The sequence below is a fragment of the Protopterus annectens genome, chromosome 6.part1 (assembly GCF_019279795.1).
Source record: "Protopterus annectens isolate FY-2018-M chromosome 6.part1, PAN1.0, whole genome shotgun sequence".
Classification (NCBI taxonomy): domain Eukaryota; kingdom Metazoa; phylum Chordata; order Ceratodontiformes; family Protopteridae; genus Protopterus; species Protopterus annectens.
The window spans coordinates 280,018,483-280,032,365 of NC_056738.1; the positions used below are offsets into that span (position 1 = coordinate 280,018,483).

The 13,883-nt window shown below is 41.4% G+C and overlaps 1 protein-coding gene across 1 annotated transcript in view; it reads left to right on the top strand.

Moving 5' to 3' along the window:
• Window positions 1-13,883, top strand: part of LOC122805511 — a 2,681,670-nt gene that overhangs the window by 2,565,949 nt on the left and 101,838 nt on the right. The gene's annotated exons all lie outside the window — the stretch shown is intronic.

Here is a 13,883-nt window from a genome sequence, read left to right on the forward strand (position 1 = left end):
TACTGCCTTTACAGTTGAGTGTTGCCTACCTATGTGTAGGGTTCATTAGATAAGGAAAAAAGTGCAAATGTAATATGGTTCACCTTCCTTTGCACTAACAGGCTAAGTGGCAATGCATGGCTATCAGCACTCTGGGCAGTACTGATTGTGGACAATACACCTGCTGCCTAGCATTCCCTGTGCCACCAGATGTAAGTGCAGTGAGTTCATGGTCAAAACACAAGTGAGCCATGGTTCTTATCCAGCACACTCCACATTTTAGTGAGGGTGTCCTACTGTAATGTTTTACAAAATTTGATTATAAAAGTAATACTACATACTAGTAGTTATGTACAGCAGGTTGATTGACAAAAAGGTATCATTACTGCTTGCAAACACATACTTTTGTAGGTATTGTATGTGTTATATGTATAACTGATTTAGTGTAACAATGATGATTATGCAATTAAAAATGTAGTTCCATATCTCTGATGGACACAGTAGTTTAATGACAATAATCTACACCTCTCCCATAACCAAGTATAATTGTAAAACAGAATGTATTGTGAGGTATGTATGCAAGTTTATCCATTTTGAGTATATTGTCAGATATTAGTCCTTCATCACTTCTGAGAATGCATAAGCCAGGACCTTTTAGTGTCACACAGATACAGGGTTAATTGAAGTGTAATACCAGTCAATCTTTGAGCTGTATATCTGTAATGACCTCTGTTTACAAAACATTTCTTCTGAGGCAATGAGGAATAAGCACCTATGTAGAAATGTATGCATTTTCTTTTACATAGGTTTGAATCCCACATTGCAGAAATTACTTTTAATGCAAGTCCCCACAGAATATGTGCCATGTCATAGGTTCATAGGTAGGTACTAGGCTATCGGCCCAGGGGCCTACGTAAGCCTAGCCAACAAAGTTCCCTGTCTTACGCCACCCAAGAGAGTTATTTTCCTGTGCCTCTGTCTAGCAGCGACACAGAAGTGATCCCCGAGGTGTATTTCCTATTTCCCATCCACTCATCAAGATTTTTCTTAAAGAGTACTAATGAAGAATATTGCTTGACATAGATGGGTAGCCTGTTCCAGAGTATGGGAAGTCTCTGGGACAGGAATATATCCCTCCAGCATGTTCTGTTTATTGTGGTGACAAGGTTTAGGTCCCTAGAGCGTGTAGCTCGGAGTGATTGGGATTTCCTTAGGTGTAGCATGTCCAACAGTTCTGGGTTTGACATAGCTTTATATGTTAGGCAGAGATCACCTCGGAGTAGGTGATACGCTATGGAATAAAGCTGCAGTTTTTTGAGGCGGTCAGTGTAAGGCATTTGTTTGAGGCCAGTAATACTCTTTGTGAGGTACTTCTGTGGCCTTTCCAGCTGCTGCAGATGTCTTGTGAGGTACATTCCAAAAGGGGCATTTTACTCTATAATGGGTCTAATGAGTGTCGAGTAGAGGTGAACAATGACCTCTTTTTTCCTGGATGAGAACCCTTTTATGATGAGGTGTACCACGTAGAAGGACTTCCTGACTACTGTGGCAATGTGACTATCAAAGGAGAGACTACTGTCCACCTGGTATCCAAGGTCTCTTATCACACATTCTGTGTTAAGTAGATTGCTGCCTATGTGGTAGTTCATGGGTACAGAGTTTTTACCAAAGGGGATGACACTGCAATTTTTGGCAGTGAGCTTGAGGCCATGGCTCTGACACCAGACATCTGTCTCACCGAGGCCCTTCTGTAGGATGTCCACATCATTTGGGGACTTCACTATGGCTCCTAGTTTGCAGTCATCTGTGAACTTCATTAGCCAGAGGCCTTCTATGTCAGCCTGTACTTCAGAGAAGTAGATACCAAACAGGAGAGGTCCCAGGATGGAACCCTGTGGTACTCCACTTGTCACTGCTTTGAGGTCAGATTTGGAGTCTGCAGCTTTTACAGTGTGGGTTCTATCAGTGAGCCAGTTGGCAACCCGTCTTGTGATGTAAGGATTTATACCTAGTTTAGTGAGTTTAGCTATAATTCCAGAATGGGGGATGGTGCCGAAAGCCTTGGCGAGGTCATGATAGGCTGTGTGAACTGCCTCACCCTCATCTACGTCTTTGGTGACTGCCTCAAAGAAGTCAATCAGGTTCAGGAGGCATGATCTGCCTTTCACAAACCTGAACTGGGTGGGATCCAGAATTTGGAGGTTACCAATGTTGTTTATGAGTTCCATGATGACACATTCCATGGCCTTGCAGACCAGGCTCGTCAGGCTAATAGGTCGATAGTTCCTGGGATCAGTGGTGGCTCCCCCTTTGTGGAGTGGGATAACTGTTGTTGTGCGTCATTCAGTGGGCACAAAGCCTGATGCAAGGCTATTATTGAACATAGTGCTTAAGTGGGGGGCCAGTTCATTCTGAAGTTTGTGTAAAACGCAGCCTGGGATGTTGGCCAGTCCCATGGATGCTGTGTTTTTGGCTTTAGAGAGTGCAGCTTTTACCTGCATAGTTGTGATTACAGGGACTCTGCATTCTTCCTGTATAGATATGGGCCCTTTAGGGGATGAGGGGGGTAAAGTTAGCACTGAACTTATCTGCTAGGATGTTGGCAATATCAGTTGGTTCTGTAATTTTCATGCCTTTTTGCTGTAACTTAGAGCAGATCTGGGTGTTGCCATCGAGATTCTTGACATAGCTATAGAATGCTTTGTGGGTTTCCTTAGAATTAGTGGCAATTTTGTTTTCGTAGCTAGCTTTGGAGGATCTTATAAGGGATCTCAACTTACTGAGGCTGACCAGGGAGCTCCTCCACTCATGGGATGTTACTCTCTTTTGCAACAGTTTCTTCCTTCTGTTGTACAGTTTATTTATGGCAGGGGACCACCAGATTGTCTTCCTTTTTTTGGAGAATAGCATCTTGGTTCTGTTTGGGATGTTACGATCCATGCAAGTGCTTATAGAGTGCATTTGTGTAGGATTCAACAGTTGTAACTGTATTGTCCATCTGCATGGGTGTCATGATGTTCACCACTTCTGTCTTAAGCAGCATGAAATTGGCTTTGGAGAAATTTTTTACTGTGGTTTCCTTAATGGGGGGTGGGGGCAAGATGTGGACATCAAGGGTGATTAGCTTATGGTCGGATCGGACCAACGAGGAGTTGACTTCAGGTGTGGAACACCAGTCACCCATGTTGGTAATGACTAGGTCTAGGATATTGTTGCCCCTGGTGGGGGTGTTGATAAGTTGATCCAGGGCATTGGAGTTTATGAATTCCAGAAAGCGTTGAGCTAAGGAGTTGGTACATGAGTAGTTTTCCCAGTTAATGGTGGGGTAGTTGAAGTCGCCCATTATTAGGGTGTTTGGTTGAACCCTAATATTTTCCAGTACATCAAGAAAAGAGGAGTGGGAATCCTGGGGCATGGTGGGGGATCTGTAGCAAGCTACAATTTGGATTGCAGTTTTGCCCAGAGCTAGTTGCACTTGGATAACTTCGGATGCATTATGCTGAGCAACTAGCCTGGAGTTGTGGATATCCTTAATGAATATGGACACACATCCGCCTTTGGTGTTTTGGTCCAGGTTACATGACCTAAAAGTGTGGTATGAGTTATAGCCTGGTAGTGCAGGGGTGCTCTCTGCAGCCTTGAACCAGGTCTTAGTCACTGCACAGATATCGATGTTCTCCATTTTAATGAGTGCCTCAAGTGAGTGCATTTTGAGATTTAGACTTTTAGCATTGAGTAGCATTACCCTCAGTTTTTGCTTGCCTGTTCCTGTTATGGTGGTGAATTTGTTATTTGAACCTTGCCTAAAAAAGGCACTATAGGGGCAGCAAGAGCCTTAGCCAGTATCCGGAATCCCAGGGGCGACAGGTGCAGGCTGTCTGTGGCAAAGCATCATGGTCTGTCGACCATGTCATCCCAAGCAGACAGATACCAGATCCCCTTAGAATGACACCAGAAGCTTAGCCAATTGTTGAAATCAATCATTTTGTCCTTGTACTGCGGTATCATTCGGGGCAATGGCAGAATGCTACTCAGGGCTAGGCTCATACCTGCCTGGGCTACCAGTTCGGAGAGCTCTTCCATGTCTCTTTTCATGTAGTCCAGGGAGGTACATCTCAGGTCATTCACACCAACATGGACAATGACAGAGTCATAGTTGTACTTGTTGTGGAGTGACCTGAGTGCATGGGTTATGTGGGGGATCCTGGCACCCGACAGGCAGCTGACAGTAACCTTCTCCTTGTTTAGCCTGGTGAGTGGGACATCAGTGTGCCTGACTATAGAGTCACTTGTGACTAGTGTGTTGGGTACGTTGTTTTGCCTTATTGACTGTGGTTGAGTGGCACACTGAGTCTGTGGGCTCTGTGTCATTTGGGTTGTGTTGGCGGATGGAGGTTGCTTGCGTTTCTGCTTTGGAGGTCTCTGTTGCTTAGACAGATTATTATTGAGAGCCGCTGTGAATGTTCTTGTGTTACTATGTGTGGATTTTGGTGGTGTAGATTTAGTGGGACTATATGATGAGTGTGATGTGGTGCAAATGTTTACCTTCTCCTCATGACTGTCAAGTTCAGCCTTGGTTGGAGAGAGCTTTACCTCCAGTTTGACTAGATAAGTACATCTCTCACAGGTTGTAGTGTTGGGTGGTAGGAGGAGAGGGTTGTCTGTGTACATCAGGCAATTTCTACATTGCCTCAAGATGCCCAGATTCATCAGATAGACAGGAGAGAACACTGGGAGCTGACCCTTGGACATGCATGAATAAAAAACTATTTTCCTCTAGATAAGTGAGGAAAGTGAGTACAAGAGCTGTTTTTCTCTAAGCAAGTGAGAAAGTAAGTACAAAAACTGTTTTCCTCTAGGTAATGAGGAAGATTGAGTGCTATAGAAGTTAGTAGCTTATTTAGTGCTTACAAGTTCTGAATAAGTACTGAGCATGAATAAGCACATTTAAGTGCTAAAACTAAGAATCTGTATCGGCACTAGATGAATTACAGGACAGAAACAAGTGCAAATGCAGGCTTTCAAATCAGAAAGTTGAGAGAGATGGAAGAGAGTGCCCAAATGGCCAATAACTACAATTCCTGGGCTAGAACCACTCCTTATGTGGTAGACAGGTTATCTCGTGCTTACCACTCCCACTGATATGCTAGAAGGCTTGATCCCTCTAATGTCATGGCTTAAAAGCCAAGTCATTTAGCATTTCATTGCTAAGCATTAGACAAAGTGTGACCATGTGTAGCAGCACACATGCCATAAATCAATGCCAAATGTCACATCATCATTGCTGTTTCATAAACTCCCTTCCTCTTTGTTTGCCAATGTTTCTCTTTGCTTACCATCATTCAAATGTGGTTAGCATGGTTGTGAGTGTCTGTGCACTGGTCATAAAACACAAACACAATATTACAGTCTGGCGGGAAATGATTGCAACTCTTGTTGGAGGACCTTTAGCAGGAGATGGGAAGAATGGTACCAAATTTACAGCATAGAGGTGGGGTGTGGAGGAGTTCAAAATCTTTGTTACACTCCTCATGAAGTGCTACAGCCATAGGCTGCTGCAGGGGCACTATACCATGTCTCAGTACAAGGCTGACTCTTGGAACAGCATAGCCAAGGCTGCATCCAGTGCAACTGGCATACCATGCAGTGGCGAGCAGTGTATGCACCACTACAGTGACCTTAAAACGTGTAAGCAGGCAGAACTCAGCTAGTGGCTGAATGAGTTTTGAGCTGCTAAGACCTTCAAGTCCCCAAGATGTGTAAGTATACAGAAGTTGAAATTGAATGCAGTGGTATATATAGCCAAGACTGGTATGCATAACACGTTCATGTCTCTTCTCACATTCTCTATTTTACAGCTGCAGAGGAAATCACAACAAACAGGGAGGCCCATGCTGAGAGACTGGAGTGACTTTGAGATGCAAGTTGTATGTCTGCAGCACAAATGACCATGATTGTAGTAATTATTCTGATTCCATAGATTAGTAGCAACTTTAGCATGCTTATCTTAACTGTAAGAGCAGGCATGCATGCTTTTTCTGTAGCTCTTAATAATTATATTAGGCAAGTGTAATAGTGTATTCAGATTATGTCGGTTCAATTCCCACAGGTAAGCTATAGATTCACATTCAACAGCCCTCATTTTTATATCGGAAATGCAGCAATATTGGCTTTAATGCCATGCTATTAAGTTAAATAGTAGTATATTTTAAAAGTATTTATGGAATGTGTGCATATTCCAAGGATTACTTGTAAAAATTCACATTTATTTTTTGGACTGTGAAAGCTGTATAGCTAGTATAATAGTAAAAGGATATTTATTGTAATAAAGCATGGATGTGACATATCATGGTTCCAATCAGCTGTTTTATTTTTTGCCTCACCCCACCCCAGGGGAGGGTTACATGGGAACACACCATTATAACATCATACCTTTCTGCCAATAAACCAAATACATTTCAGCACAGGGAGGTGGGCCACCCACTGCAGCTTGACCTGCCAGCTCTCCACCAGCTGCTGCATCAACACCTAGCACCTGTGGGATGCACCCTGACAGTATTGCCTACCCTACCTGTTCCCATCCTCATCAGGTATCATTGCCCTGACTAGTGGTGCAGTGGTACCCTCTGGGAGTACTGGTGGAGTTGGTAATTAGGTCACCCACTAGGAGCTTCCAGGGCTGGTGCACAATCTAATAGAGACTGGCCTTGGTGCCCACATCAGCTGACTTGAGAATTGGCTCTTTAATATAGAAAATAGGGTCTCACATGAATCAGTCTCACAGGCAACTGATGTAGGGGGCAGTGATGACAGTTCTGAGGGTGAGGACTAAATTCTCACTGTTACGCATGTGCTACCTATGTCCCCTACCTATCCCCAATCATGGTATCTCCCAACCTTTCTATATCCATTATCCTCCCTGAGTCTGTCCTGCATGGACTCTTTGCACCTTCTTCTTCACCTACCCTACCTACATGACCCTCACATTCCTAGCTCTCTTCCACAACATTTCTCTCTTTATTTTTAAAATCCACCCCCCCCCAAAAAAAATGGACACTTGTCCCACAAAAAATGTCCTATGCATAGCTCTCCACTTGGCATATATGTCTTCTAGACACACTTGATTTTGTCCAATTGGCTATACAACATCATTGTGTTATCACCCATCCATGTTGTTTTAAGTCCAAATTCTTCAGATTTTGTCTACATGTGCACATTACTGTGTTGAAGTGGATATCTATGGTTATTTCCTAACTCCATCCTGCAATTCCTGTATTGCTTCCCTCTTGTTGTTCCCTCTGCTTAGCACCCCATTTCACCGCTTTCCTATAAACCCCATTTTCAAATGTTTAACCTGGTCAAAAAATAGAATCACACACAACACACATGGCCAGGAATGGTCCAGAAAAAGCTTTCAATTTTGTCCTCTGCATTTGCATGGGGTTTGACATCATGCAGCAGTGCTGAGCAGCTGAGAGTGGCTGTTCTTGTGCTGCAGCAAAACCTGATGAGATTTTGCCATTGGCTGCACTAGTTTGCTTATCTCCACACAACACTGCTTAAATGCTTTATTGCTGTGATATAGGATTACAGAGGTAATACAAAGTAAAGGCACTGCTTTGAAACAGTTACTGTGACAGCTCTATAGACTACTGGATGTAGCAAAGTTCAACTGCATATGCAGTGTGCTAACATAAATCACTTGGACATTTTTTTCCATATAACATCAGAAATTTGATTCCAGATGCATCTCACATTATTTCTTAGTGTGATGCTATATGTCTTTGTCCAAATCTTAACATTTGCCACAGAATGAATTCTCATGGAGATATACTGAATACTGTAACTACCACTACTTTTCAAAACCACCCCAACTCTCAAACACACTTTTACTTGATGGGGATATCCACCCCATTCCACTTCCCCCTCCCCAACAAATTCTGCCACCAATCTGTCTGCCACCAGCTACAACTGTCTTCCTTGCCCCCAGTACCAAACACCTTGCTATACACTAAATATACAAAGCCTACCTAAAAAAACTTCAGAATTACATTCCTGGATGACACTTTACGCCCCACACATACTAACCCTATCTGAAACTTGGTTAAAACTCCATATCTGCAATATTGAAATCTTGCCACCCCCATAGCAAGATCTACCATCAAGACAGAGTCACCAGAAAAGTTGGTGGAGTTGCAAACATGTACTCCAAGCACCTCAATTTATCCACCTACCCATAGCCCACCCAAATTTCCACCCAGCTGAACTAATTATCTCAAACTGCCACCTTAACCCCCCCCCCAAAAAAAAATTGACATTGCTGCTATCTATATCCCACCAGGAAACAACATTCCCATCCTATAATCCATCCTCTCATGGATGTCACTCCATATTCCTTATGAAACCATCCTGTTAGGAGATGTTAATATTGACTGGCAAAAACTATCTACTACCAGTCCTTCCCTCAACATCAACCTTTATAGCTTTCATCAACTAATTACTACATCCACTCTCTCCAAAAAAAGTAATAACAATAGCTCCACAATAGCTCCATCTTGGATTGGATTCTAACATCTTACCCTAACCGCTACCAAACTCCCTAAATTACCACATTCATATCCAATTGCACAGACACTCTATTCAGGTAACTAAGCTCCATCTGTACAGAGAATGTCACAACCTCCCCTCTTTCAATAATGATACCTTCAACAACATGCCCAATTCCATAAATTGGTCCATTCTGAAATATATTCCCCTAAATGATGCAGTACTATATTTCAGTCATACTTTCCTTGCCATCTTTGACTCTCTGGCACCTTTTATTAAAGTTAGAATCAAAACAACCCACACTCCTTGTCTGTCAAAAGACACCCTCACTCTTATGAAAAAAAAGAGATAGCAGCTGAAAACAATGGATTAAAACACAATCTACTTCCCTTCACCAAAAATATAAAGAACTTCAGAACCTTACAAAAAAGCACCTTAACAAGGATAAGAAAAAAATATTACATTATAATGCTGAATTCACAGAAAACTCATACTAAAAAAATGCTGGCACTCTATTAATAAAATCCTATACCAAGGTAATCCTACCACCCCAATCTCCTACCCTGACAAAACTAACCTCAACGTCACCACTCTTCTTAATTTTTATTTCATAGAATCTATTTGCAAACTAACCCAAAATGGTCAAAATCATAATCTCACACATACCAATCCCAGTACTACCCCTAACACCTCTTTCACACTAAACCCCATCCCGACTTCTTACATAAAATCTTTTCTGCTTAAATTGAAACCATGCTCCCCTTCTCTGATAACCATCCTCCCCTCTTTCTTAAATTCATTTCTGACTCAATAAGCCTATCCTCTCTCCATTTTGATTAAAAGATCTATACAGGAATCCACCATCCCAGACCTGGAAGCCTTTTTATACCATTCCATTACACAAAGGAGGCAATAGCAATGAACCATCCAACTACAGACCTATTGCCATCCTCTCTCCACTATCTAAACTCCTTGAAAAATGCATACACAAACAGCTCCTTAAATACCTAACAGATGTAAACCTTCTAATCCCTACTTAACATGGATTCAGACCCGATCATAGTACATCCACAGCCCTTCTGTCCTTTACTCATACTGTTGCTGAAGCCAGAGACAAAAATCTACTTGTTTCTTGCCTCTTTCTTGACCTCTCAAAGGCTTTCAATACTCTCTCTCTCTCATTCTAAACTTCTTGTTAAACTAACTAATATCAACCTATCCCCCTCTACTGTTAAATGGTTCTCTAGCTATCTCACTAATAGACAACAGTTGCTAAGATAGCACTCCACCTGCTCCCCTTTCTTATGCATTCATACTGGGGTCCCTCAAGGCTCCATTCCTGGCCTAATACTCTTTAATGTTTTTACCAACCAACTACACACTTCCTGTACAACCTCCTCCCTGATACAATACACAGATGACTCATCTCTTATCCCTTGTTCTAACAACATTTCCAACCTCCTGTCTTTCACTCAAAATACCTTTTTGTTCATAGAAAAATGGCTAACCAACAGCCAACTGATACTTAACCCCAAGAAAACCAAATTTCTACTGTTTCTTCACAAATCCCCCTTTCACCTTAAAACCACCTTTACCATTTCTTTTTTGTAACACCATTATTCAAGCTGACCTACATACAAAACTCCTCAGCTGATGACCAATTGAAATTTGATACCCATATACAGCACTGTATCAAAATGATAAATCAGAAACTCGGCTTACTCTACAGACAAAAAATACCTAGCCTCTCACTCCAAACAAACTCTCGCTGAGGCTTTCCGCCTTCCCTGCCTACTATACTCCTCTCCTATGTTCACTCATCTACAATCCACCCTTCTAGCTAAACTCCATCAAACCAATTACAGTGTTGCAAAATTTGCCAGTAATCAACCTTACAAATCACATCACTGCCTTGCTTTAAAACAACTTCAGTGACTGGATTTCCCCAACACCTGCTTATCTCCCAGTTGCAACTCACACACTTTTTAAATTCCACACCCTTAGCCAGTACCTCTTTCTCCCTCCTAATATCCCTTTACACACCCCACACTTTCCGCAGCTCAGACCAGTACCTGCTTGACACCTACAAACCCAACAAAAATACTGCCAAACTTTTTTACAAAAGCAATGTGTCCCAGGCTTGGAACACGCTCACCCCTAACATCCGGCCCATTACTAGACAAATCTTTTTAAATCCAAACTCAAAACTTTCCTCATGAATGCTAGCTAGCACCTTTTATTGCCAAGATCCTACCTAATACCTCCCAACTCCCTCCACTTATATACCTACTTAAGCTGTCTTCACTGACCCCTTCCTGAAACCTATGACCCTCAAGCCACTTCTTACAATAATTTTTTTGCGCTGTAAAGACAGCAGCAATACTAGCTATATTTGTCTCCCACCTACATACATCTTCTTACATAATAACCAAGCTAATTCTAATGTGTAACCTAAATTGTGTATAGTCATTTGTTGTTTCTGCCTGTAATTACTGCAGAACATTTTTCTAAGCTTGTAATTTATTTTTTCATTCTAGTCTGTACAAAATTTTTATTTCCTGTAATGTATATTATTTCTTTTGTAATGTTTCACAAATTGTATTGTATTGTATTGTAAGTTGGAGCTTTTCTCCTTGGGTTCCACTGAAAATGGGCCACTGGCTCAGTTGGACTAACCCAGTTAACAAATGACAAATAAATAAATACTGGCTAAAAAAGAGTATTTGAAGTGACATCCATCACCACAACTATAAGATATTTATCCAACCGTGTTCTGCTTGCCATAAGCCTGTTGTCCCTCTCCTAACCCCTTCTTTACCCCCTGTATCAATCACTTCATGCTAAAGAGTACACAGGTTAATAATAAGAACACACTAAAAACATGTGCATGAATGTTCCATTACACCAAACATTGTTATGTGTATGTTCATCTCTCCTTGTATTAACCCCTTCACTCCAACCGCTCTTTACATTTGTGCATCTGTTAGGCTGATGGATGTTAAGGTCATCTCATGGTCTTTGCATACTGGCATGACTGTACTCATTGATAATACTAACATGGTACCTTGATTCAATAGGCTATCAGTGCTCCTGTAGTGTGAAAAGTTTCATAATCTGCTCTAGTTATCCTATTTCTGTCATCTTCAGGTTATGATCAGATGTATAAACATACATTTGTATCTTGTCATGTTTTATAAACCAGCAGTATTATAAACCAGCAGTAGGGAATGCTCTTAAGGACTTATTTTCAGAGGTCTATTTCCTGTGTCTGTTGCCTATCCATCTATCCCTTCTCCTACAAAAGTATGATACATCTGACTATCAAGTAAATTGTCAGGTGGGCCACAAATTGATATAACTGCCAAAAATCAGTTCCCACGTGGCACCATTATATTTCAGATGTTCCACATCTTCAAACAGGTGTGTATGGATGTATTAATTATTGTCACTTCCTCTTTCTATATGTCATGCAATTCATGCTGCAGAGCAGGTCATAGTCTGATTATGAAGACATGTCATATCACCACATCATTAGGATGTTCATGAATGTGCCAGGGCATTACCTCCTATGTCCTCTACAGCCCTGTGTCTGTCATCACATACTCTGTCTCATCAGAATATACTGTAGCATCTTTAGTAGTACGATGGATTAAATGTTCATGTAATATGGTGTGGAAACTGTCCTTAGTGTAAAGAAGCATACTGCACACATTTTCAGAATATCTGGGCCTTCACAAGTGGTTAGCGTATCTGCTGAGTCATACTAATTATTTCAAAAGATGTACCAACCCTTGCCATTTGTACAAAGCTGTACACACAGTTAATGTGATTTGCTTTGAAGCCTGAAAAACAGCTTCTAGTTGTAGAAGTGTATTGAGTTAGGCATTACTGATATAATTTGGGGAAGACACATACTTTAGTATAGTCATTGATAGTCACATTTTCAGTCCTTAGATAATGACATCTTGGCTCCATTTGTAAAAAAAAAAAAATAAAAAAAAGAATCATCTGGCTTTGAACCTTACTAAGCTGTGCTCTGACCAGAAGCTCACAGCTCTTACATCCTGTACCACAAAGAAAACTGAACATCAGGTGTATTTTCCACCCTCAGTACTGTCCAGGGTGCTGACAGCTGTGTATCGCTGCTGAGCCTATTGGTACAAAAGGTGTACTACATTACTTTTTTCACTGTTTTCCTTAAGCAGAGAGCCATGTTTGCTTAGCACTTCACATTGTGTGACTGGAGAAGGCAAAGCCAACAGTTATTTATGGAATAAAACGTTTTTGGCCCCAAGCTCCCAACATTTCAAAGACAGACTACAGCATGCACATCATACTAGCTGCCAGCAAATTCTCCCATAACATATCTTGCAAGCCTCACATATGAAACATTAACAACAAACAGATGCATTTTGAAGTTAGACCCAATTAGGTCAGTTACAGTGTATGTCTCTATTTTCACACAGTTTGGCAATGAGCACCAGTGGCCTTGTTACTTCACATGTGCCGGTTGAATTCCTGAAATTCAAATCATGCATGCACTAACACTTTGCCTTCATCTGCACGGATCAGCTTCTTGGCGATCCTCTTTGTGAAATGGTGTATACTGGGCTCTAATCCTCCAGTACATGGTAATACATTCATAAACTCAAGAGAAGGGCAGTGATGTGTGCTTTACTGAACTCATACCTTATGATATTCATGTGTGTCCTGCAGCAATGCACTTGCAAATTATATATCAGGCAAACCAGCATGTAAAACTCTACTGTCAATCATTAGCGGACCGGAGTTCCGCTGTGGCGACCCCTAACCGGGAAAAGCCGAAAGACACAAAGACTTGGGCCATTGTCAGGCAGACTCAAGAATTACAGAGCGTAACTGCATTGTTACATTTGTTATGGGTTTATACTGACAATGCACATTGTTCATCCATGATCATATCCCTTTGATATTATCAGTAACTTGTATTAATGTGGACATACCTTCATCTGAATATGAAGACACATAACTCTTATCATTGCACCACTGCTTCTTCCAAAGTGTGTGTGTGTGTGTGTGTGTGTGTGTGTGTGTGTGTGTGTGTGTGTGTGTGTGTGTGTGTGTGTGTGTTCTGCACAACATCCTGAGAAACAGGTACATGTCTGTCTCTCTTCTGTAATTTGCATTCATGATAGATTTTTTCATCTAGGTTGCAAGAATGTATTTTTATGTACTTTTGCAAATTGCAGTCACAGAATCATATCACAGCTCCTGGTTTTTGTACACAGTTCTCGTAACAACATACCTTATCTGTGACACTATAATGATGTCATCCTGTATAAAGTGCACTCTGACACTGTTAAAATCAGACTTCTGTG